At 42.9% G+C, this 26,660-nt stretch overlaps 1 protein-coding gene across 4 annotated transcripts in view; it reads left to right on the top strand.

Moving 5' to 3' along the window:
- ryk (receptor like tyrosine kinase) overlaps positions 1-26,660 on the top strand; it is a 408,854-nt gene that overhangs the window by 296,421 nt on the left and 85,773 nt on the right. The gene's annotated exons all lie outside the window — the stretch shown is intronic.

The following is a 26,660-nucleotide window of genomic DNA, read 5'->3' as shown; positions in this document are numbered from 1 at the left end:
TACTTCTCATCAATTAAACAATCACAGTCTAGGTTCAAAGAAGTATGTGAACCTCTGGGGTAATGCCTTCTACAAAAGCTATTCGGAGTTGGACTTTTAACTTCACATCGTGCTGGAGTCATAATGCAAATATCTTTACTCCCTCACTTTGTGACATAGGTGTAAGATTTAAATAAATTCAATTCAATTCATTAATGAGGTGAGATTGGAGGTGTGGGTTGTAGAGGTGCTTGCCCTATAAAGAAGACACCAGCTCGGGTTACTGACAGAGCCTGGTCTTGTCACGAAAGATCTGTTTATGTGCAGTAAGCCTCAATCAAAACAACTTTCAGAGGACTTTAGGAGGAGAATTGTAAAGATGCATGAAGCTAGAAAAGGCTAAAAAAAAGAATTTCTAAAGATCTTGAGAGCTGATCGGTCCATAGTAAGAGAAATTGTCTGCAAATGGAGGAAATTCAGTACTGTTGCTACTCTCCTGCAAAGATCACACCAAGAACACAATGTGCAATGATAAAGGAGCTGTAAAAGAACCCAAGGGTGACAGCAAAAGTCCTGCAGAAATCTCTAGAACTGGCTAAAGTCTCCATTCACGTATCCACGATAAGAAAAATACTGAACAAGAATGGTGTTCATGGAAGGACACCATGGAAGAAACCACTGCTCTCCAAAAAAAAACATTGCTACGCATCTCAAGTTTGCAAAAGACCACTTGGATGTTCCACTATGTTTCTGAGACAATGTTCTGTGGACAAGCAAGACAAAAGTTGAATTTTTTGGCAGAAATGCATGCTGCTATGTTCAGAGGAAAAGGGGCACTGCACACCAACTCCAAAACCTCATCCCATCTGTGAAGCATAGTGGAAGGAGCATCATGGTTTTGGGCTGCTTTTCTGTCTCAGGCCCTGGACAGCTTGCAGTCGTTGAGGGAATGATGAATTCAAAATGGTACCAAGACAATGTCAGGGTAGTAGTCCGTCACCTGAAGCTCCGTAGAAGTTGGATGATGCAATAATATAATGATCCAAATCAGAAGCATAAATCAACTATGGTTTAAATCAGAATGGTTTAAAAAGAAGAAAATTCATGTTTTGGAATGGCCAAGTCAGAGTCCAGACCTTAACCCAATTAAGATGCTATGCCATAACTTGAAGAGGGCTGTACATGCAAGGTATCTCAGAAATATTGATGAACTGAAACAGTTTTGTATGGAGGAACAGTCTAAAATTCCTCCTCGCCATTGTGTAAACTTGATCAGCAGCTACAGGAAATGTTTGGTGGAGGTTTTTGCTGCTGAAGGAGGTTCAACCAGTTATTAAATACAAGGGTTCACATCACTTTTTCCAGCCTGGACTGTGAATGATTAAACAATATGTTCAATAAAGACATGAAAAGTACAATTATTTGTGTGTTGCTAGTTTAGGCAGATTGTATTTGACTATTATTGTGACTTAGATGAAGATCAGACCACAATTTATGAGTAATGAATGCAGAAAACCAGGTAATTGCAAAGTGTTCACAAACTTTTTCTTGCAACTGTACCTGTCCAACTGTATTGTTAAAAAGTTGTTACTGCACCTGCTTCAACCACTTCTTCTTGCAGCTCATTCCACATATATAACACACCTTGTGGCGGGGGGTGGTGAGGTGGGGAGTTGCCCTCAAATGCCTATTAAACTTTTCCACTCCCAACTTAAACGTATGCACTCCTATTCATGATTCTTCAACTCTGAGGAAAAGTATTGAGTTAATTTACTCTATCTGTGCCCCTTGTGATTTTGTATACCTCTGTGAGATCACTTTTCAGTCTCCCACACTAAGGAATAAAACCTGTCCAACCTCTCCATACAGTTCAAGACCTCGGAAAAGCTTTCATTCAATTCAAACCTTTTTTTGCACTTTTTCCGGTTTAATAACATAATTCCTTTAGCAGGGCAACCAAAGCTAAACACAGTACTCTAAGTGTAGTCTCACTATCGTGCCTGAGAACATCCTGTACAACTGCACCATGATCTTCCAACTTTTACACTCAATGCCCAATGCTCAATGTGCCAAAAGCTGCCTTCATCACCCTTTCTTTCTGTGACCTCGCTTTCTGTGAACAATATACAGTTGCAAGAAAAAGTTTGGGTTTGCAACAACAGCGAGGAGAGATTTTAGACCGTTCCTCCATACAAAACTGTTACAGTTCATTAATATTTCCGGGATATCTTGCATGAACAGTCCTCTTAAGGTCATGCCACAGCATCTCAATTAGGTTAAGGTCTGGACTTTGACTCGGCCATTCCAAAACACTAAATTTCTTCTTTGTAAACCATTCTGTTGTTGATTTACTCTTGTGTTTTGGATTATTCTTTTATTGCATCATCTAACCTCTATTAGGCTTCAGGTGACGGACTGCTACCCTGAAATTCTCCTTTAAAATGTCTTATTACAATTTTGAATTCATTGTTCCCTCACTGATTGCAAGTTGCCCAGGCCCTGAGGCAGCAAAGCAGCCCCAAACCATGATGGTCTTTCAACCATGCTTCACAGTTGGGATGAGACTGAGAGATTTAGGTGTTGGTGTGCAGTCCCCTTTTTCCTCCAAACATAGCAGAGTTCATTTCTGCCAAAAAGTTAACTTCTGTCTCGTCTGTCCATAGAACATTGTCCCAGAAGTATTGTGGAATATCCAGGTAGTCTTTTGCAAACTTGAGATGTAAAGCAATGTTTTTTTTTAGAGAGCAGTGGTTTCCTCCCTGGTGTCCTTCCATTAACACCATTCTTCTTCAGTGTTGTTTTATAGTGGACACATGAACAGAGACTTTAGCAAGTTGTAGAGATTTCTGCAGGTCTTTTGCTGTTACCTTTGGGTTCTTTTTCATCTCCTTAACCATTGCATATTGTGCTCTTGGTGTGATGTTTCCAGGATGCCCACTCCTAGGGAGAATAGCAACAGTACTGAATTTCCTCCATTTGTAGACAATTTCTCTTACTGTGGACTGATGAACACTCAGGTCTTTAGAAATGCTTTTGTAACCTTTTCTAGGTTCATGCATCTCTACTTTTTTTCTGAGGTCCTCTGAAAATTGTTTTGATCGAGGCAGGGTGCACATAAACAGATCTTTCTTGAAGAGCAGGTTCTGTCAGAACTTTGTATGTCTTTTTTATAGGGTCAGGCAACTCTTCAACCCACATCTCCAATCTCATCTAATTGATTGGAACACCTAACTCCAAATAGCTTTTGTAGAAGGCATTACCCCAGAGGTTCACCCGCGTTTTTGAACCTAGACTGTGATTGTTTGAATGGTGTACTCTATATTGATGAGAAGTAGAATTACTTGTGTGTTATTAGTTTAGGCAGATTGTGTGTGTCTTTTATTGTTACTAGGATAACAATCAGACCACATTTTGTGAGTAATTAATGCAGAAAACCAGATAATTGCAAAGGGATCACAAACTTCTTCTTGCAACTGTAGTTTTGGTCACCTACCTACAAGAATGATGTAAACAAGGCTGAAAGAGTACAGAGAAAATTTAAAAGGATGTTGCCGGTTCTAGAGGATGCAAGTTTATAAGGAAACGTAGGAGATTGAGGGAATATTTGATAGAGGTATACAAAATGGATGAAGGGTATGTATAGGGTAAATGCAAGCAAGCTTTTTCCACTGAGGTTTGGTGGGACTACAACTCAAGGTCATGGGTTAAGGGTGAAAGGTGAGAAGTTTAGGGGAACATGAGGGGAAACTACTTCACACAGAGAGCTGTGAGAGTTTGGAATGAGCTGCCAGCACAAGTGGTGCATGTGAGCTTGATTTCAACGTTTAAGAAAAGTTTGGACAGGTACATGGCTGATAGGGTTATGGAGGACTATGATCCAGGTGCAGGTCAATGGAAGTAGGCAGTTTCAGTGGTTTGGCATAGACTAGATGGGCCAAATGATTTGTTTCTGTGCTGTGCTTTCTATGACTATGACCCTAAATTTCATTTTCTGTTGTTCAGCCCACCTACTCACCCAATTAAGATACACCCTGTAATTTTTGTCAACTTCCTTCATTTTCCATTATGCTACCTATTTTAAATAACATCTGCAAACTATGTGTTGTGTATTCTTATCCAAATTATTGATATAAATAACAAACAAAATGGGCCCAGCACCAACCTCTCAGGCACACCATTAGTCTCATCATCTTTCTGTGTCCAATTAATGTATACTGCGGTCCTTGAGATCTCGAGATGATAGGGTGAGGATATAAATGTGAGGTGTGGGTGTGGTCCAAAGGCCGTATGAACCTATGTGTTCCCAGCACAGGCCACTGCATACCAAAGCACATTGGAGATGGTCAGTGTAAGGCAATCTGAAAGGCAGGAACAGCAACAAACTTTACCAGACTTGCTGAAACCTTCATTGTTACCACTCCGGTTCTAATTCCTGTAGCCAGGCAGGTGGCAGAGATTCAGAGAAAAGAAGGATTTGATTCTTCTTAGTTACTTCCTTCGAGTTAGATTGAAACATATTGTTTTTGTATCCTGATCTTTTCATCTCGCAGCCTGGTTGAAGTTCATTAAGTGTCCTTTCTTTACTCTTTTTTAAGATCATATTAAGCTTAGAATCAGAATTAGTTTTATTATCACTGACATATGACATGAAATTTGTTGTTTTGCATGGCAGTACAGTGCAAATATATTAAAAGCTTTAAATTTCAAATATTACGTACCCCGTAACTGGGTTGCCAAACCAGCAGAAATAGACCACTAGTTGGAGTCTGGATTACTAGAAACTAATAAAGTTTTATTAAAGAAATAAGTAACACAGTACTCTAATCGTAAGAATATAAATGCAACAGGTTAGCAATGATAATACACACATGTACACAGAACTAGGAATCAAACCAAGCTCTGTCGCAGTCTAGGGGTAAAATGATCAGTCTTAAGTGACGCAGAGTCAATTCAGCTTCGTACAGTTCGCAGTAATCGCTGTTGTGCCATTGGGGAGAGAGAGAGAGATGCAATTTGATTCAGGCAGACCTTTGATATCTTCACAGGTGGTTTCGGGCGGATCCTTTTATGTCTTCTATCCCGCTGTGGTCACCAATTGTGACCCCTCCATTCCGGATATGACTGTTCTTCTGCGGTGAACCCGGCACCCAGGCAAGGGCGGACACACACACCAGGTTCCCGACGATCGTACCTTTACACCCTGTGAGCCTATGGTCGGTTCCCGCGAACCGGACCTCCAACTCCCACCACTTGTGGGGGCACACCGCTCTTTCCAGGGCTCTCATTAGCTCATGATCTCGTGGTGCGTCCCATGCCTTAGCGAACCTGTTCTTTTTATCCCCCTGCCGGGATATCATCTGTCCATCAAACTTCAAACAGTTCAGGTTCAAAGCAACCGGTCTGTCAATATTCTGAATTGTGTTTCTTTTCTGTTATCTCTTTCTCCTCTCTCATTAACATTTTGAACGTCTCTCCATTGTCTCCCTTATCTCTCTCATTAGCATCAATCATTTGATAACTTGGTTTGTTGTCACACCCCTATCCTTCAAAGGATTTTTGCCGGGGTAAAAATTATGGGCGTGAATACATTATTAGATACACACTAATATACAGGGTCATCAGCTATTCCGCTTAAATTTTCAACACCTTGACAGACAGTCAGCAATCACATTGTCCGTTCCTTTTATATGTGTTATTTTAGTATCAAATTCCTGTCAGACCAGGCTCCAATTTAGCAACCTTTTGTTTTTATCCTTCATAGTGGCCAAAAACACAAATGGGTTGTGATCAGTGTAAATTATCAGTGGTTTCCGTGCCGGACAAATATAACAAAGGTCGTCCCACACAAACTTCGCATTCTTTGGCAAAAGCTTAGTAAGAGGGAGGGTAATATCCGCAAAGATTTTGCAAAACTTCCGATAGTACCCCACCATCCCCAAGAACCTTCTCAGAGCTCTCTTGTCTGTCGGGGTGGGGACTACAGAGATAGCCTGCACCTTAGCTGCATCGGAGCCAACTGCCCCTGTCCTACCACAAATCCCATATAAGTGACCTTCGCGTGGCCAAATTCACTTTTTGCGAGGTTCACTGTCACGCTGGCTTCAAACAGCCATTTAAACAGCTCCTCTGCTGCCACAATGTGTCCCTCCCACGTGTCACTCCAGACCACTAAATCGTCAATATAGGCTTCTGCGTTCTTTAGCCCTTTTCTTGCTGAATTAATCATCCTATAGGGGTGTTGTTTACTAGGCTGACTTGATGTGACAACAACACCATGTACCGTCTCTTTGCATCGCCCCGGGACATCCGAACATATGTCTGTGTGCCGGTTAATTAGCTTTATCAGCAGCTCGCTCTGTTCGGGGGTTAAGGGAGAGACCTTATCAGCAAAGTTGGCCAAAACAATAGAGTTCTCCCATCTGGTCAGCACCATTCTTATCTTTCAAAATGGCTTTTCCCCTTATCAGGTGGCACCCTAGCCTCATTAATTTTCGTGATAACACCGACTACGTCTGCTCACTTATCGTGGCAAGCTGTTAACATATCAATAGGCTGTGTCGGCTCACGTCTACAATACTCAATAATATCCTCCCTCATGCTCGGCCAGTAAAACTCTTTCATAATTCTATTGACTGTCTTCCTCACCCCAAAATGTCCACCGAGGGGTAGCTTGTGGGCCAGGTTTAAAATCTCGCCCCTATAAATTTTCAGCACTACCACCTGGTGCACCACCCCCCATTCCTTATCTGCAGGCATGGTACTTGGTCTCCATTTCCTCATTAGTACTCCCTCCTTCACATTATAGCCCACTGGCTCCCTTTTTAATTCTGCTTTGGAGAGAGCTCTCTCCGTCAAAACTATTAGCTCCTCGTCTCGTTCCTGTGCCTGTATAAATTCCTTCCTTGCTAATGATAAGTCCACGTCAACTCCCTCACTTCCTTCCGCTTCACTACGCTCCTTCTTCTCACTTTCTAACCCCTCCTGGTACAAGGCTGGTAAAAACGTCTCAGCTAAATCTACATTCGCTTCGGCAGCCTTTCCGGACATGCGCCGAGTCACTGCGCAAACGGGATAAACCTGTGAGTCTACGGGCGGGGCTTCAATCCTGGCAGGTTTGCTTGTCAGTTTTACTGCTGAGTACACATTTCCGCCTGCAAAGTCATTACCGAGTAAGACCTCCACGTCATCCATCGCTAATTTGGGCCTCACCCCTCTCGTGACCATTCCGGAGACCAAGTCGCTTTTTAGGTGTATCTGGTGCAAAGGTACTGCTTCAGTTCCTTTCCCAATGCCTTTTATCACCCTGACCTCCCCAGTCTGGGTCTCTGAACTAAAGTCTAACGCACTCTTTAAGATCAATGACTGACAAGCCCCAGTGTCTCTCCAGATCCGTACTGGAACCGGATTTAACCCCTCCTTCACCGACACCAATCTGGCCGACGTAAACTTCTTGCGCCCTTCCTGAACTTTATCAGACCTCTTCTCCCCTAGCGGTTTGTTTGCCAGCTCAATACAGCCAGTCGGAATTGTCGTTTTTCCTTTCCCCATCTCCTTCTTTGGAGCAAAGCACCTGGATGCAAAGTGACCGGCTTTCCCACAATGATAGCATACGACCCCGGGAGACTTCCTACCAAACTGCTCCCGGTCTTCCTTATCCTTCTCACTAGTCCCCGGCTTACTTTCTGGCTTTTCTGGCGGACTCTCTCCGCCCTCTTGACGACCCTTCTGGTAGCTTTTACTCGGGGTGAACTTCACTTTGTGTGTTAACGCGTACTCATCCTCTAACTTAGCAGTTGTGGCTAAGGTTTCTGCCTCTTTCTCATCTAGATAGGGCCTCATACCTTCAGGGACACAACTTTTAAACTGCTCAATCATATTTAGCTGTAGCAGTCTGTCATAATCCCCCTCTACCCCTTTCGAGGCGCACTAACGCTCACAATACATCTGCATCTCATGGGCAAACTCTAAATACGTGCGGCCCCACTGCTTCCTCGCATTCCGGAACCTCTGCCAGTATGCCTCCGGGACCAACTCATAAATCCTGAGTATTGCCTCTTTCACCACCTCATACCTCTGGGCATCTTCTGTGGACAATGTCGAGTAGGCTTGCTGAGCTTTCCCTTTAAGTACGCTCTGAAGCAAAACAGCCCACTTATCCCTTGGTCAGTCCTGGACTGACTTGCAGCGCCTTCTTCAAAATGTAGAAAGTACTGATCAACATCGGCCTCCTCAAATGGGGGAAACAGCCTGACCTCCTGGGTCGCCCTGAACCCTCCACCTTGTTTTGGCATGGGCCCCTGCGCTAGCGTCATCCTTAACTTCTCCAGCTCAAATTCCCTTTCCCTTTGTTTCTCTCTCTCTTGCCGTTCTAACTGCTTCTCTTCTTGTTCTAGCTGCCTTACCCGGAACTTGGGCTCGAGTCCCAATTTTTCCATCTGCAGCTGCACCACGTCTCCACCAGGTTTGCCCATAGATACCACCCCCAGCTCCGCTTGGGGAAACACACGTTTAGATACATAATGCTGGATGATAGCTCTGTGCATCTCCGCTCTCCTCATTGTCGAATTCCCCTTAAAAAGATTCAACCGTTTGGCAACAGTTGCCACTTCTGATTTCCGGGCATCCTCTAATGCCTCTAAGGTTGGCACCTTTAGAAATCCCTCAATCTCCATTTCTGCTGTTTGCCCTTTCTTTCTTTCGGGAATTTTAACCCAATCAATTTACCCAGTCCCAAGTTTGGCGTTCAAAATCCCGGACGAGCCCCCACTTATGTTACGTACCCTGTAACTGGGTTGCCAAACCAGCAGAAATGGACCACTAGTTGGAGTCTGGATTACTAGAAACTAATAAAGTTTTATTAAAGAAATAAGTGACACAGTACTCTAATCGTAAGAATATAAATGCAACAGGTTAGCAATGATAATACACACATGTACACAGAACTAGGAATCAAACCAAGCTCTATCGCAGTCTAGGGGCAAAATGATCAGTCTTAAGTGACGCAGAGTTCAATTCAGCTTAGTACAGTTCGCAGTAATCGCTGTTGTGCCGTTGGGGAGAGAGAGAGAGAGAGATGCAATTTGATTCAGGCAGACCTTTGATGTCTTCACAGGTGGTTTCGGGCGGACCATTTTGTGTCTTCTATCCCGCTGTGGTCACCGACTGTGACCCCTCCGTTCCGGATACGACCTTTCTTCTGCGGTGAACCCAGCACCCAGGCAAGAGCGGACACACACACCAGGTTCCCGACGATCGTACCTTTACACCCTGTGAGCCTATGGTCGGTTCCCGCGAACCAGACCTCCAAACTCCCACCGCTTGTGGGGGCACACCGCTCTTTCCAGGGGTCTCGTTATCTCGTGATGTGTCCCATGCCTTAGCGAACCTGTTCTTTTTATCCCCCTGCTGGGGTATCGCCTATCCATCAAACTTCAAACAGTTCAGGTTCAAAGCAACCGGTCTGTCAATATTCTGAATTGTGTTTCTTTTCCTTTATCTCTCTCTCCTCTCTCATTATCATATATAATGTTTCTCCATTGTCTCCCTTATCTCTCTCATTAGCATCAATTGTCTGATAACTTGGTTTGTCGTCACACAAAATATTAAAATAATGCAATAAAATGAATTATAAGGTAGTGTTCACTGGGTCATCTGCCATTCAGAAATCAAATGGTGAGCAGAAGAAGCTCTACATTAGGCCCATATCCCTCTATTCCTACCTATTCAAGTAACTGTTCAAATGCCTTTTAAGCATTATAATGATACCTCTGCCACCTTTTCTGGCAGTTCATTCAAGGTAACTACTACTTTCTGTGTGGGGAAACCTACCCCTCAAATCTCTTCTAAATTTCTCCTCCCTCCCCTCTGACATTAAACTTGAGGTTTCAAGTTTAAGACTACCCTACCTTGGGAAAAAGACTGTAGCTCTTTATCGTATTTATGATACCTACAATGTTAAAAAAAACCCTTACTCATCAGCCTCCTATGTTCCAGTGAGGGAAAAGCCTAGTCTTATCTAATTGCGCCTTGTAAATGCAGCCGTCTAGTGCAGGCAGCCTCCCAGTGAATCTCTTTTGCACTGTCAATTGTTCATCACATTCTTCCATAGTAGGGTGATCAGGAACCTACACAATACTCAAGTGTGGTCTAATTGATATTTGGTACAGCTGCATCATGATGTTGCAACTCATATTCTCTTGCTGTTTAGAGACCTATAGACTGTACCTTTTTCTCATTCTCATTTTGTCACATATACAAATATTTGTAGGTTCCTCTTAACAGGGTGGGAACATGTTGTCTTAATATCTTCAAAATAAAAGCCATGGAAATATTAATAACTCCAGAATATTAAATCTTAGTCTTAGACCATAAGATATAGGTGCAGAATTAGGCCACTTAGCCCATCGTGTCATGGCTGATCCATTTTTCCTCTCAGCTCCAGTCTCCTGCTTTCTCTCTGTATCCATTCATTCCCTGACGAATCAATCTCTGCCTAAGTATTCCTAAAGACTTGGCCTCCACAACCGCCTGTGACAGCGAATTCCAGACTCACCACACTCTTGCTAAAGAAATTCCTCCTCATCTCCATTCTAAAAGGATGCCATTCTATTCTGAGGTAGTGTTCTCTGGTATTAGACTCTCCCACCATAGGAAACATCCTTTCCAGTTCCAAGGCCTTTCAACATTCGAGAGGTTTCAGTTTCATTACCTGATTGATACACGATGTCTTTTCCTATTATGCACTTGTATCCCTTTTTGTTATCATTTCTTAGATTAATTTTTGTCTTTGCATTATCCCTTCCCTGAACTGGTTATCATCACTACCATGCTATGGCCATTCCCCTCAATAATAAGTATACCACTTCAGATACTATTGAGGGGGACGACCTACCAGTGGGAGACACAGTGATCGGGTCTTCTGGCACTGAGTCTGGTGCCTTGTCTCAGAAGAGCAGAGAGGTGAAGAGGACTGAAGTGGTGATAGGAGATTCAAGGTCAGAGGAACAGAGACAGATTTTGCGGACATGATAGAGACGCCCGGATGATGATGATATCCCACGTGCCAGAGTCAGGGATGTGTTGAATTGGGTCTATTGGATTTTCAAGAGGAAGGGGTAGGTGCCAGAAGTCTAGGTACATATTGGCTGCAAAACAGGACCTCAAGGGTGGTACTCTTTGGGCTGCTGCCTGTGCCTTGTGCCAGTGAGGGTAAGAATAAGATGATTTGGGTAGGTGAATGCTTGGCTGTGGAACTGATGCAGGAGGCAGTGGTTCAGAATTATGGATCAGTTGACCGTTAGTTAATCTGACCGTTAAAAAAGGGACAGGTTACACATGAACCCAATGAGGATCAATATCCTTGTGGTCAGGTTTGCTAGAGTTGTTCAGGAAGGTTTAAACTAATTTGGCAGGGGGATGGGAACCAGACGTATAGTACTGAGGATGAGGTAGTTGGTTTACAAACATGCAGTGTATAGTGAGACTACTAGCAATGGAAGACTGATGATAGGGCAAAATTGCAGTCAACAGGATGAGTTGCAATGTAAAAGGCAGAAAAAATTGAACAAGGTGAATGCAGGTGTTATATTTGAATGTCTGCAGTTTATGGAAAAGGTAAATGAACTTGAGGCATACCAGATTGACATGTATGATGTTGTGGGCATCACTGAATCATGGCTGAAAGAAGATTGTAGCTGGGAGTTTAAGGATGCACATTGTATCAAAAGGACAGGCAGGAAGGCAGAGGGGGTGCCATTGCTCTGTTGGTAAAAAAAAATCTAATTGTTAGAAAGAGGTGACATGGGGTCAGAAGGTGTTGAATTGTGAGTAGAGTTAAGGAACTGCAAGGGTAAAAAGACCCTGATAGGAGTTGTATACAAACTCCCAAGCAATAATAAGGATGTGATCTACAAATTACAACAGGAGATAGAAAATACATGCTAAAAGGGCAATGGTACCAAAGTCATGGGGGATTTCAATATACAGGTATATTGGGCAAATCAGGTTGGTGCAGGATCCCAAGAGAAAGTATTTCTGGAATGCCTATGAGATGGCTTTTTAGAGCAGCTTGTGGTTGAGCCCACTATTCTGGATCAGGTGTGGTGCAGTGAACACCCTCTAATTGTTTAGCGAGCTTAAGGTAAAAGAACCCTTAGGGGAAAGTGATCGAAATATGATTGAATTCATCGTGAAATTTGAGCAAGAGAAGCTAAAGTCAGATGTATCAGCATTACAGTGTAGTGAAGTGTACAGAGGCAAGAGAGGGGAGTTGGCCAAAATTGTTTGGAAAAACGTGCTAACAGATTACGGCAGAGCAGCAGTGGCTGGAATTTCTGGAGGTAATTCAAAAGATACCGGATGTATACATCCCAAAGAGGAAGAAGTATTCTGAAGGCATGATGACACAACCATGGCTAACAAGAGAGGTCAGAGAGCCAAAGAGAGGGCATATAATAGAGCAAAAACAAGTTAGAGGATTAAGAAGCTCTTAAAATCAACAGAAGGCACTAAAAAAGTTATGAAGAAGGAAAAAATGGAATACGCAAGCCAATATTATTAAATAGGATACCAAAAGTTTTTTCAGATACATAAAGTGTGAAAGAGAGACGAGAGTATCGGACTGCTGGAAAACAGTGCTGGAGATGTAGTATGGGGAACAAGGAAATGACCTATTTTACAACCGTCTTCACTGTGGAAGACACTAGCCTTATGGTGGAAGTTCACTAGAATTCAGAAGAATGAGAGGTAGCCTATTTGAAATCTATCGAATGTTGAAAAGCCTCAATAGAGTGGATGTGGCGAGGATGTTTCCTATGGTAAGAGAGTCTAGGACCAGACACGGCCTCAGAATAGAGGGCCGTCCTTTTAGAATGGAGATGTAGGAATTTCTTTTGCCAGGGATTGGCAAATCTTTGGAAATTGTTGCCATAGGCAGCTGTGAAGGCCAAGTTGTTACCTATATTGAAGGCATTGATTCTTGATTGGTCAGATCATGAAGGGATTCAGGGGGGAAGTCAGGAGATTGGGGCTGAGAGGGAAAATAGATCCATGATGAAATGGTGGAGCAGACTGAATTGTCCAAATAGCCTAATTCTGCTCCTATATCATATGGTCTATGCTGTAATACCCTGAATTTATTTCTCATCTAACTGTATTTGCCTTTTATGAAGTCACTATCTTGAGTAACATCCTGTCTCTTGATATTTTGGTGTCGCCACTAACCAAGTGAAGAACATTTACAGGTTTCCCCTGCCATCCGAAGGTAGAGCATTCCTATGAAACGGTTCATAAGCCAGAATGTCGTAAAGTGAAGAAGCAATTACCATTTATTTATATAGGAAAAATTTGTAAGCATTCACAGACCCAAAAAATAACCTACTAAATCATGCCAAATAACACATAAAACCTAAAATAACAGTAACACATAGTAAAAGCAGGAATGATATGATAAATACACAGCCTATATAAAGTAGAAATACTTTTCTACAATCATTGCGCACTGTCCTCCGTAGCGAAAATCTCACACAAGCGCTCTCGGCAGAAACACTCTCTCCAGTAACCTTTAAGCTATGAAGCTGCCAAATCATACCAAATAACACATAAAAATACACAGCCTATATAAAGTAGAAATAATGTATGTACAGTGTAGTATCAGTTACCGGAATTGGGAAGACAGCGCTGAGCACACTGATGATGGTGTGTTAGACTGAGTCGTCGGAGGTTGGGGTGGTGCAGTGGTCCCCAACCTCCAGGCCGTCGACCGATACCGATCCACGAAGCATGCAGTGGTGCTGGGCGGCACCTAATTAATTAGCTTGTTTATTTCGGCTTTTTTCTTAAAGATGTGCTGGGTGCGTCCCAGCTACCGCTGTACCGCTGCATTCTCCGCGGCAATGTATCGGTCCGTGGCCCGGGGGTTGGGGTGGTGGGAAGCAGAGGAGACTGGGGTGTCATCTCATCATCATCTGTTTCCATCAGGGCAGGCAGGTCGTCTTATTCTACGTCTGCCTGCCTTGATGTTGAAGGTCGAGATTTGTCGTCTGCTGTGGCTGATGTGGAAGGCTTGAAAAATGACAGTATGCTTGACTGTTTAGCCTCACTCATTTTTCTATCATGCAGTTCTTTGTAAGCACTCAAACCATCCAGCAAATATGCCCTAAACTTACATACCCTTTCAAAATTGAAGTCGTTCTTTTCTGCAGTCATTGCAGTGAAAATCTCACACAGTTGCTTCCTGTTCAGTTCCTGGACGACTTCACTTTCGGTCCATTCGCTACTGCATTCCGTTTCGATTGTTAGCCTTTCCACTTCCAGTTGCATGAGCTCTTCATCTATCAGTTTTTGGTCATGGGGTACCAAAACCTCTTCAACATTATCTTCGTCAACTTCCACAAGCCAAACTCACTTTGCCCTTACTTCGTTCACCACGATCGATGCACTTAATTATGTCTAGTTTTACGCTAAGTGTAACACCCTTACGAGCTCTTTATGACTTTTCCGACACCTTAGAACTCATCTTGCTAACAGCTGCTCACAGGCATGTGTTTAAGCAATGCCAGCTAGAATGCAATTCCGGGGGAGGAGCTTGGCTGCTCTGGGCGCGCGCTTCCTTTTATCGCGTGCAGCTTTTCTCGCGCGTGCTGCCTTTTTTCGTAACAGTGAAAACACCTTCTGTTAGCAAAAACAGGTAACTAATGTAGGTCTTTCGTAACAGCAAGGTTTCGTAAAGGGAATATTCGAAAAGCGGGGGACACCTGTAATTGGAACAGCTCCCATCTATTCCCAGGACTGTTGCCCATGCCATGATATAGAAACTTTGGTTCTACCACAGAATGTTTTTGATTATTTCCAGTTGCACTTACTTTAAGCCAGTTTACAGGTGATTTAGTTAATGATCTCAGATAAATAAATGTTTGTAGTTATGTCTGTTAATTAAGACTATAGCTCCTCATTCTCCCTCAGTACAACTGCATCAAAGGTTTTTTTTAGATTATGAGGACACTCAGTCCTCGTTTATTGTCATTTAGAAATGCATGCATTAAAAAATGATACAACGTTCCTCCAGAATGATATCGCAAGAAAACACAGGACAAACCAAGACTGAAACTGACAAAGCCACATAATTATAACACACAGTTACAACAGTGCAAAGCAATACCATAATTTGATAAAGAGCAGACCATGGGCACGGTTAAAAAAAAAGTCTCAAAGTCCCAATAGACTCATCATCTCACACAGGCGGCAGAAGGGAGAAACTCTCCCCGCCATGAACCTCCAAGCGCCACTAACCTGCCGATGCAGCACCATTGGAAGCATCCGACCGCAGCGGACTCTTGAGTCCATCCAAAAACTTCGATCCTCCGACCAGCCCCTCTGACACAGCCTCTCCGAGCACCATCCTCTGCCGAGCGCTTCGACCCCACCCCGGCCGCCGAGCAGCAAGCAAAGCCAAGGACTCGGGGCCTTCTCCTCCAGAGATTCTGGACCACACAGTAGTAGCAGCAGTGAAACAGGCATTTCAGAAGTTTCACCGGATGTTCCTCTGTGCTCTCACATCCGTCTCCATCAAATCAGGATTGTACACGGCACCCTGCACGACAAATAACAGACATCACCACCGGAGTGGCCGCTGCGAGCTGCATCGCGCCTCTATCTTTTCCTCTCCTGCTCTTCTCTTCTCCTCTTCATTTATTATCAAAGTATGTATGCAGTACACAATTTTGAAATTTCTCTTCTCCAGATAGCCATGAAACAAAGAAAACCATGGTGGTCATTCAAAGAAAAATATCAAACTCACCACTCCACACAAAAAAAAACAGCAATACAATCATCAGCTCCCCCCACCACGCGAAAAAATAACGCACACAGCAACAAGGACATCAACCCCGTAACGCCCACTCCTCGCACAAAAAAAATGATCAAATCATGCCAAACGGCAACAAGATCAGCAACCTCAAACCCTCTCAACAAAAAAACTAACAAATCGTGCCAAACGGAAACAAGATCAGTAACTCCAAACCCTCTCTCAACAAAAACCAACAAATCGTGCCAAACGGAAACAAGATGGCAACCTCAAACCCTCTCAACAAAAAAACTAACTAATCGTGCCAAACGGCAACAAGATCAGTAACCCTAAACCCTCTCTCAACAGAAAAACTAACAAATCGTGCCAAACGGAAACAAGATGGCAACCTCAAACCCTCTCAACAAAAAAACTAACTAATCGTGCCAAACGGCAACAAGATCAGTAACCCTAAACCCTCTCAACAAAAAAACTAACTAATCGTGCCAAACGGCAACAAGATCAGTAACCCTAAACCCTCTCTCAACAGAAAAACTAACAAATCGTGCCAAACGGAAACAAGATGACAACCTCAAACCCTCTCAACAAAAAAACTAACTAATCATGCCAAACGGAAACAAGATCAGTAACTCCAAACCCTCTCTCAACAAAAACCAACAAATCGTGCCAAACGGCAACAAGATCAGTAACTCCAAACCCTCTCTCAACAAAAACCAACAAATCGTCCCAAACGGAAACAAGATGGCAACCTCAAACCCTCTCAACAAAAAAACTAACTAATCGTGCCAAACGGCAACAAGATCAGTAACCCTAAACCCTCTCTCAACAGAAAAACTAACAAATCGTGCCAAACGGAAACAAGATGGCAACCTCAAACCCTCTCAACAAAAAAACTAACTAATCGTGCCAAACGGCAACAAGATCAGTAACCCTAAACCCTCTCAACAAAAAAACTAACTAATCGTGCCAAACAGCAACAAGATCAGTAACCCTAAACCCTCTCTCAACAGAAAAACTAACAAATCGTGCCAAAAGGAAACAAGATGGCAGCCTCAAACCCTCTCAACAAAAAAACTAACAAATCGTGCCAAACGGCAACAAGATCAGTAACCCTAAACCCTCTCTCAACAGAAAAACTAACAAATCGTGCCAAACGGAAACAAGATGGCAACCTCAAACCCTCTCAACAAAAAAACTAACTAATCGTGCCAAACGGCAACAAGATCAGTAACCCTAAACCCTCTCTCAACAGAAAAACTAACAAATCGTGCCAAACGGCAACAAGATCAGTAACCCTAAACCCTCTCTCAACAGAAAAACTAACAAATTGTGCCAAACGGCAACAAGATCAGTAACTCCAAACCCTCCCTCAACAAAAAAAACTAACAAATCGTGCCAAACGGCAACAAGATCAGTAACCCTAAACCCTCTCTCAACAGAAAAACTAACAAATCGTGCCAAACGGCAACAAGATCAGTAACTCCAAACCCTCTCAACAAAAAAAACTAACAAATGGTGCTAAACGGCAACAAGATCAGCAACCTCAAACCCTCTCTCAGCAAAAAAAAACTAACAAATCTTGCCAAATGGCAACAAGTTCATCAACCCCCAAGCCCTCTCTCAACAAATAGAACTAACAAATTGTGCCAAATGGCAACAAGATCGGTAACCCCAAACCCTCTCCCAGCAAAAAAAAACTAACAAATCATGCCAAACGGCAACAAGATCAATAACCCCAAACCCTCTCTCAACAAAAAAACTAACAAATCGTGCCAAATGACAAGATCAGTAACCCCCAAGCAATGTTCCCTCTAATTTTTAGTAGTCAGTGTGCGCAAAAATCTAATGTTGTGCAAATTTTTTTCCTGTGACAAAAGTATGTGCGCACTGAATGCACACATGGCACAGTTTATTTAGGTTTCCAAAATATTTGACATAAAACTGCACAGAATAACAACCTAATAATATGCATATTTAATTCACTCAGTTATATTTTCTCTCTCCTGTCTTCGGCATTTACCCATTCTTTGTAAACTCTTATCTAGACTAATAGAACTTCCATCCAATTGATAGCTTTTGATTCTCATTAACATATCCAAATGAAATTCACCTAAACGGTTTCTCAGCTTGTTTTTGAGTTGATTCATTAGGCTAAAACCTCGCTCACAGTCCGCACTAAACGCAAGAAATGTTCCCCCAATGTCCATCAACTGTGCAAGGTCGCAAAACTGTTCATTTTGAAATACAAATGCCACCATTTGTCAAAGTTATAAATCAGTTTGGATTAAATATTTTCTTGCACGGAAGATCTGAAATAATTAAACTGTCTAACTATTACAGTATTTTCAGCTAGAAAATCATCATGTTTTAGATGTAAGGCACTAACTTGTTCATCGCCAAATGAGAAGTCACAATCTGCAATCGCCGAGAAATCAAAAGCTGACCATTCTTGTACCTCATCTTCAGGAAACCTTTCTTCTAAATGAACACAAAGACTATTTATAAAAGTCAACAGCGAACTTGTATCTACTGTGATGTTTTCTTCATGTTGTTGGCTTAGCAAAGCTTTAACTTTGTCACTCCATGAAACATTGTCTCCCAGATACTGCTTTCTTATCTTGTTAATTTTGCCTTGCGCAAAATGAAGTGAATCAATCAGTGTCAGGCCACTCTTTTGCAGAATCTTGCATAGTGCAGCCAGTTCATCAAAGACATCACTTAAAACCTGTAAAGCTACTCTGTATGTGATGTTTATTAATTTCTTGTGACAGTATTTAGCCACAGGGTCATTTGACTGATTTTCTTCAAAGCATGTGATCAGTGCCTCATAATTTTTTATTATTGCCTGCAATGCAAAGTGTCTAGATAACCATCTGACTTCATTAAGTGGTCTAAAAGCAACAGCTTCATTTTCAGAGGCCTCTGCAATTTCTTTAAATTCGCACCTTTTAACTGCAGATCGAGAAAACATTGTATAGATTGTTCTCATCAAAGTTTCAATGTCTCTGATTAAATTGACTTCTTTCCATGCATCGCAGATCCCCAGATCTTCATGGTGTGCTACACAGTGTTGCTGAACTAAGTGTGCAATGTCCTGTTTAAGTCTTGCTGCAACATCATTAACTTTGCCCAACATTACTGACGCTCCATCAGATGTAAACATCACTATTTTATGGAGGTCAAGTTTCTTCTCTTCATAAAACTGCTTGATAGCTGAAACAATAGAGGAAGAATCACACGCCTGCAGCTGAACTATTCCGCCCGCCAAAAAACATTTTATAAACAGTACAATCTTTAGATCTGAATTTGAAGTACAGAATGAGACTTTTGTTGACAGATATGTCTGTGGTTTCATCAACTGCTAATGTGTGAAAATCTGCTGATGCTGCTTCTTCAAACATGTCTTTCTGAACAATATAGTTGATAGTCTCCAGAAATTCGAAGGCATAATTTTTGCTTCGCCAGATGTCTGGGAGTTGAACGTACTTTTCCATATGTTCATTAATGTACTGAATGTAAAGAATTATTCATTTTAACAGCTAGCAACACACTGTCAATAAGAACTTTAATCTCCTCTGGGTTTGATCGCTTTCGCTCTCGCTCACCTGCGCCCAACTGTAACATGCGTAGCACTCCTGTAGAGAGAGAGGCTGTGTGGTGCGCCTTTCCTCACACAGACATTTCACAGTGTTTTTACCTTTTTATTTTAGGTAACTAACCTTTTATGCGCACATTAATTTCCTTTGTGCGCTGGTTCAAAAACGTGTGTGCACACGCACAGCTTAGAGGGAACTATGCCCCCAAGCCCTCTCTCAACAGCAAAACTAACAAATCGTGCCAAATGGCAACAAGATCAGCAACACCAAACCCTCTGTCAACAAATAATCTAATAAATTGTGCCAAACGACAAGATCAGCAACCACAAACCCTCTCTCAACAAAAAACCGAACAAATCGTACCATAGGGCAACAAGATCAATTCCAAACCCTCTCTCAACAAAAAAACTAACAAATCATGCCAAACGGCAAGAAGATCAGCAACCCCAAACCCTCTCTCAACAACACAACTAAGAAATTGTGCCAAGTGGCAACAAGATCAGTAACCCCAAACCCTCTGTCAACAAATAATCTAATAAATTGTGCCAAACAACAAGATCAGTAACCCCAAACCCTCTCCCAACAAAAAACCAAACAAATCATGCCAAACGGCAACAAGATACTTTATACTTTATTGTCGCCAAACAATTGGTACTAGAATGTACAATCATCACAGCGATATTTGATTCTGCGCTTCCCGCTCCCTGGATTACAAACATTAAATATTAAAAATAGTAAAAAGTAGTAAATATTAAAAATTTAAATTATAAATCATAAATAGAAAAATGGAAAGTAAGGTAGTGCAAAAAAACCGAGAGGCAGGTCCGGATATTTGGAGGGTATGGCCCAGATCCGGGTCAGGATCCGTTCAGCAGTCTTATCACAATTGGAAAGATCAATTACCCCCAAACCCTCTCTCAACAAAAAAATCGAACAGATCATGCAAAACGGCAACAAGATAAGCCACCCCAAACCCTCTCTCAACAATACAACTAACAAATCATGCCAAACAACAGCAAGATCAGCAACACCAAACCAATGTTCCCTCTAATTTTTAGTAGTCAGTGTACGCAAAAATCTTATGTTGTGCAAATTTTTTTCCTGTGACAAAAGTATGTGTGCACTGAATGCATACATGGCACAGTTTATTTAGGTTTACAAACTATTTGACAGAAAACTGCACAGAATAACAACAAAATAATATACATATTTAATACACTCAGTTATATTTTCTTTCTCCTGTCTTTGGCATTTACCCATTCTTTGTAAACTCTATCTGGACTAATAGAACTTCCATCCAATTGATAGCTTTTGATTCTCATTAACATATCCAAATGACATTCACCTAAATAGTTTCTCAGCTTGTTTTTGAGTTGATTCATTAGGCTAAAACCTCACTCACCGTTGGCACTAGATGCAAGAAAGGTTCCCCCAATATCCATCAACTGTGCAAGGTCACAAACTGTTCACTTTGAAGTACAAATGCCACCATTTGAGCAAAGTTTGAAATCAGTTTGAATTTAATTTTTTCTTCCACGGAAAATTTGAAATCATTAAACTGTCTAACTATTACAGTATTTTCAGCTAGAAAATCATGATATTTTAGACATAAGGCATGATCGCCAAATGTGAAGTCACAATCTGCAGGGAAATCAAAAGCTGACCATTCTTATACCTGAACTTTGATCTCCTCTGGGTTTGATCATTTTCGCTCTCGCTCATCTGCACTCAACCGTAACATACGTAGCACTCCTGTAACGGGTAATGACGGGTTCTGTTCCCTGTCCAAATGCGATTTACTTGCCAAATGACACTTCGAAAAGTCAAGTTTCCAAATATCATCCCACTTCTTTCCACTCGCAAATTCTCCGGCAGCTTTCGCATCACAACAATACAGACTACTCTAGTTTACGAATCAAACATAAATATTTCTCGTAGCTGAACATTCATGACCTCATGAGCTTTCAGTGTAGCAGTAAAAAACTAACAAATCGTGCCAAACGGCAACAAAATCATCGAACTCCGAGCCCTCTCTCAACCAAAAAACTAACAAATCATGCCAAGCAGCAATAAGATCAGCGACCCCAAATCCTCTCTCAACAAAAAAACTAACAAATCGTGCCAAAAGCGTGAAAATCGGCCAATGAGACAGCGGGAGAGTTTAAAAAGCAAGCAGATTGAGAAGGGGCGGTCATTTCTTCGGCAGTTTGAACGGGGCACGACTGTGCAAGTGGGTGAACGTCGGCTTGTGAGACAGCGGGACAGGTTAAAAAGCGAACAGATTAACAGAGCGGGCGACGGAGTAGTGGGAGACAGAGTAGGTAGGCTTTGGCTCGAGAGGCTGAGGACGAGCTTGCTCCCAGTGAGATAAGAACATAGAACACAGAATAGTACAGCATAGTACAGGCCCTTCGGCCCACACTGTTGTGCCGACCCTCAAACCCTGCCTCCCATATAAACCCCCACCTTAAATTCCTCCATATACCTGTCTAGTAGTCTGTTAAATTTCACGAGTGTATCTGCCTCCACCACTGACTCAGGCATTGATCAGACCATGATTCTCTAAATGCCCATAGATCCTATCTCTAAGAATCTTTTCCAACAGTTTTCCCACCACAGATGTAAGGCTCACTGGTCTATAATTACCCGGACTATCCCTACTACCTTTTTTGAACAAGGGAACAACATTCGCCTCCCTCCAATCCTCCGGTACCATTCCCGTGGACAATAAGGACTTAAAGATCCTAGCCAGAGGCTCAGCAATCTCTTCCCTCGCCTTGTGGAGCAGCCTCGGGACTATTCCGTCCGGCCCCGGGGACTTATCCGTCTTAATATATTTTAATAACACCAACACCTCCTCTCCCTTAATATCAACATGCTCCAGAACATCAACCTCACTCATATTGTACTCACCGTCATCACGTTCCCTCTCATTGGTGAATACGGAAGAGAAGTATTCATTGAGGACCTTGCTCACTTCCACACCCTCCAGGCACACCTTCCCACCTTTATCTCTAATTGGTCCTACCTTCACTCCTGTCAGCCTTTTGTTCTTCACATAATTGAAGAATGCCTTGGGGTTTTCCTTTACCCTACTCGCCAAGGCCTTCTCATGCCCCCTTCTTGCTCTTCTCAGCCCCTTCTTAAGCTCCAGGGAGTTACAGGGAGATGGTCACCCCTAAAAGTCAGGAGGCAGGGAGATGAGCCTCTGGCTAGGATCTTCATGTCCTCGTTGTCCACGGGAATGGTACCAGAGGATTGGAGGGAGGCGAATGTTGTCCCCTTGTTCAAAAAAGGTAGTAGGGATATTCCAGGTAGCTATAGACCAGTGAGCCGTATGTCTGTAGTGGGAAAGCTGTTGGAAAATATTCTTAGAGATAGGATCTATGGGCACTTAGAGAATCATGGTCTGATCAGGGACAGTCAGCATGGCTTTGTGAAGGGCAGATAGAGTTCTTTGAGGAGGTGACCAGGCATATAGATGAGGGTAGTGCAGTGGATGTGATCTACATAGATTTTAGTAAGGCATTTGACAAGGTTCCACACGGTAGGCTTATTCAGAAAGTCAGAAGGCATGGGATCCAAGGATGTTTGGCCAGGTGTATTCAGAATTGGCTCGCCTGCAGAAAGCAGAGGGTCGTGGTGGATGGAGTACATTCGGATTGGAGGGATGTGACTAGTGGTCTTCCACAAGGATCTGTTCTGGGACTTCTACTTTTTGTGATTTTTATTAATGACCTGGATGTGGGGGTAGCAGGGTGGGTTGGCAAGTTTGCAGATGACACAAAGGTTGGTGGTGTTGTAGATAGTGTAGAGGATTGTCAAAGATTGCAGAGAGACATTGATAGGATGCAGAAGTGGGCTGAGAAGTGGCAGATGGAGTTCAACCCGGAGAAGTGTTAGGTGGTACACTTTGGAAGGACAAACTCTAAGGCAGGGTACAAAGTAAATGGCAGGATACTTGGTAGTATGGAGGAGCAGAGGGATCTGGGCGTACATGTCTACAGATCCTTTAAAGTTGCCTCACAGGTAGATAGGGTAGTTAAAAAAGCTTATGGGGTGTTAGCTTTCATAAGTCGAGGGATAGAGTTTAAGAGTTGCGAGGTAATGATGCAGCTCTGTTAAACTCTGTGGTTAAGCCACACTTGGAGTACTGTGTCCATTTCTGGTTGCCTCACTGTAGGAAGGATGTGGAAGCATTGGAAAGGGTACAGAGGAGATTTACCAGGATGCTGCCTGGTTTAGAGAGTATGGATTATGATCAGAGATTAAGGGAGCTAGGGCTTTACTCTTTGGAGAGAAGGAGGATGAGAGGAGACATGATAGAGGTGTACAAAGTAATAAGAGGAATAGACAGAGTGGATAGCCAGCGCCTCTTCCCCAGAGCACCACTGCTCAGTACAAGAGGACATGGCTTTAAGGTGAGGGGTGGGAAGTTCAAGGGGGATATTAGAGGAAGGTTTTTTACTCACAGAGTGGTTAGAAATAAGAATATCTTTATTGTCATTGTTGTGGAGCAATGAAACACTGTTTAGCAGCTCAACGTTTTGCAGCACGACAAAAAAATATACATAAAATAAACTCTCAAACCTCAGGAGTGCAGTCCAAAATTAATAATATATGGATGGGGGGGTAGGACTATTGCACATCTGCCATTCCTGGAAGTGTGATGCATTTAGCTGCCGCCGTCTTAGGAGGGGGGCAGGAGAAGGGAAGGGGGTGTTATACATTTCACTGCTTGTGGGTAGAAGCTGTTAAGGAGTCTCTTTGTTTTCGTCCTTAATGCTCTGTATCTCTTCCCAGAAGGTAGAGGGGAAAACAGGTGATGTCCAGGATGAGTGGGATCCTTTGAAATACAGGTAGCCTTCTTTTGAAGTCTGCCAGTATAAATGTCTCTGAGGGAGGGTAGTGTTGTGCCAATAACCCGCTCTGCTACCTTCACCACCCACTGCAAGTCCTTCCTGTTCTGTTTTGTGCAGCTGGCAAACCACACTGCACAGCAATACATCAGGAGGCTCTCTGTAGTTGTCCGATAGAAGTTGATCAGCAGGTGATGAGAGAGGAGGGCGTGCTTTAGCTTCCTTAGGAAGTAGAGCCTCTGTTGAGCGTGAGCCTTCCCCACCTGATAAGAGATATGGGCAGTCCAGGTGAGGTCAGCCGAGATGTGGACGCCGAGGAACTTGAAACTCTCCACTCTCTCCGCCTCTTTCCCATATATGTGCAGAGCAGAGTGCTCGACGCGCTTTGATTTCCTGAAGTCTACTATCAGCTCCTTGGTTTTTGTGATATTCAAGTCCAGGTTATTATGACAACACCATTCTGTCAAATGCTGTACCTCCTCCCTATAGGCTGTCTCATCACAGTCTGATATGACACCTATTAGGGTGGTATCGTCAGCAAATTTGACAATGGTGTTGGTGGAGTGAATGGTAGAGCAGTCATGGGTGAAAGGAGAATAGAGGATGGGGCTGAGAACACACCCGGTGTTCAGGATGAGAGTAGATGATGTGTGTTCTCCCATCCTGACACTTTGGGGTCTGTTACTCAGAAAATCCAGTATCCATCAGCACAGTGACCTGCTAAGGTCCAGGTTGCTCAATTTCTGCACCAGTTTGTAGGGGATGACTGTATTAAAAGCTGAGCTGTAGTCCACAAACAGCATTCTTACATAGGTGTTATCCTGATCCAGGTTTGTAAGGGCTGTGTGGAGAGCTGTGATGACCGCATCCTCTGTCGATCTGTTTGCACGATACGCAAACTAGTATTTATCAAGGTCGGCAGGTATGGCAGACTTAATATAAGACAGTCTGAGTTAGTGCGTGGAATACACTGCCTGGGTCAGTGGTGGAGGCAGATACACTAGTGGAATTTAAGAGACTACTAGACAGGTATATGGAGGAATTTAAGGTGGGGGGTTATATGGGACGCAGCGTTAGAGGGTCGGCACAACATTGTGGGCGGAAGGTCCTGCACTGTGCTGTACTATTCTATGTACTGTGTTCTAAGATCAGCAACCCCAAACCCTCTCTCAACAAAAAAACTACACAAATCGTGCCAAGTGGCAACAAGATCATCAACCCCTAAACCCTCTCTCAACAAGAATAACTAACAAATCGTGCCAAATGGGAACAAGATCATCCCCCAACCCACCCCCCCAACAAAAAAACACAGAGTCCGTTCCTCAGAAGCAACAAGCAATAGGCCACCACACAGACTCCTCTTCCACCAGCAGCTTGAGATCAATCCATCATGGCAGCAATCAAGAGCCAGGTAGTCGGTGCCGACCCCTCGCTTGCCTTCTGCGTTTACTTCAATGTTTCAATCTTCCTTGACGCTTTAATCAGCGATTAATTGATACTTTAATCTTCAAAACTGAGTTGTGCTCACTTCCTGGAATCTTCTGGGAGACAGTAAAGCGCTAGATCACTCAATCGATCTCCAAACTGTAAGTCACAGGCTCCAACAGTTCTAGAAGTACATTTGAGGAAAAAGAAGATGTAGAAGTGAAATAAACGGTTTTGTGGAATATCTGGAAGATGTTGCCCAAGGAGGTATTGTGCACTGGCCCATCTTGACTAGCCCTGTGTATGATTTCAGTGTGAACCACCACTGGCTTCTTCCCTCCCTGTCCCTCTAAAGCACCCACAGGATGTCCTCAAGCTAACAAATCTTTGGAACACATTGCTGTGACTGTGGAGAATAGTGTCTACTGTGATGAACCCAAGCAAGCCATACTCCTCTTTATTTATCTGAATGACTGAAGTCCTCCCCTTCCACCAGTACTACCACCCCTGTGCTGAAGTGCTGCCATGGCAGGCTATTATTCCTGCATTTCTTGCTTATATCTCTAAAGGTCGTAAGAATAGGTAGAAGAGCTGAGGCTCTTCCAGTAGCACCTTCTGGGTCCCTGGATTACATGAGAACTATGTAAGATTCAACGCAGCAACAGGCCCTTAAACTTGCCAGACCTGTACCTATTCTTACAGTAATTCTGCCCCAATCCATTTTATTCTCCCATGTTCCCCTTAATTGCTTCCCAGATTCTACCTCTCACTTGAATTGACAATTAGCCTGTCAACCTGCACGTTGTAACATAGAACATAGTACAGCACAGTAGAGGCCCTTTGGTCCACAATGTTTGTTGACCCAGGTAAGATTGCTCCAAGATCAAACCTAACTCTTCCTCTCTACATATCCCATAGTACTTTATTTTTCTTTGATCCATGTGGCTATCTAACAGTCCGTTAAATGTCTGAAGGTCTGTATTATATCTGCTTCTACCA

Source organism: Mobula hypostoma, chromosome 4 (genome assembly GCF_963921235.1).
Source record: "Mobula hypostoma chromosome 4, sMobHyp1.1, whole genome shotgun sequence".
NCBI lineage: Eukaryota > Metazoa > Chordata > Chondrichthyes > Myliobatiformes > Myliobatidae > Mobula > Mobula hypostoma.
Note: the sequence above shows the minus strand (reverse complement) of the source record. Positions and strands in the feature narration are given on the sequence as shown.